The 538-nt window shown below is 45.2% G+C and overlaps 2 non-coding genes across 2 annotated transcripts; both read right to left on the reverse strand.

Annotated features, from left to right (window-relative positions):
• Positions 1-145: 145 nt before the first annotated feature.
• Positions 146-264, reverse strand: LOC111475453. Its single transcript, XR_002716510.1, has one exon. It is a non-coding gene; the product is annotated as a 5S ribosomal RNA (ribosomal RNA).
• A 133-nt stretch (positions 265-397) lies between these two features.
• On the reverse strand, positions 398-516 carry LOC111475450. The gene has a single exon (XR_002716507.1). It is a non-coding gene; the product is annotated as a 5S ribosomal RNA (ribosomal RNA).
• Positions 517-538: the final 22 nt, after the last annotated feature.

The raw sequence follows: 538 nt of genomic DNA on the forward strand, positions 1-538 counted from the left end.
AGGAAGAAAAGAACTGGGAGAAATTGAAAGAAAAAAAGGAAGAAAAGAACTGGGAGAAATTGAAAGAAAAAAAGGAAGAAAAGAACTGGGAGAAATTGAAAGAAAAAAAGGAAGAAAAGAACTGGGATAAATTGAAAGAAAAAAAGGGGTGCAACACGAGGACTTCCCAAGTGGTCACCCAACTTGGTACTACTCTCGCCCAAGCACGCTTGACTGCGAAGTTCTGATGGGATCCGGTGCATTAGTGCTGGTATGATCGCACCCGACATGCCATGCGCACAAAATCAGATTTAACGCATGCGGGACGGCATGATCGAAACGCGATGGGCGTGAGCGGGGGAGGTTCTCATTTTTAGAGAAAGGAAAAAAAGAACTCGGAGAAATTGAAAGAAAAAAAGAGGTGCAACACGAGGACTTCCCAAGTGGTCACCAAACTTAGTACTACTCTCGCCCAAGCACGCTTAACTGAAGAGTTCTGATGGGATCCGGTGCATTAGTGCTGGTATGATCGCACCCGACATGCCATGCGCACAAAATC

This window comes from Cucurbita maxima, unplaced genomic scaffold, assembly GCF_002738345.1.
Source record: "Cucurbita maxima cultivar Rimu unplaced genomic scaffold, Cmax_1.0 Cma_Scf01586, whole genome shotgun sequence".
Lineage (NCBI taxonomy): Eukaryota > Viridiplantae > Streptophyta > Magnoliopsida > Cucurbitales > Cucurbitaceae > Cucurbita > Cucurbita maxima.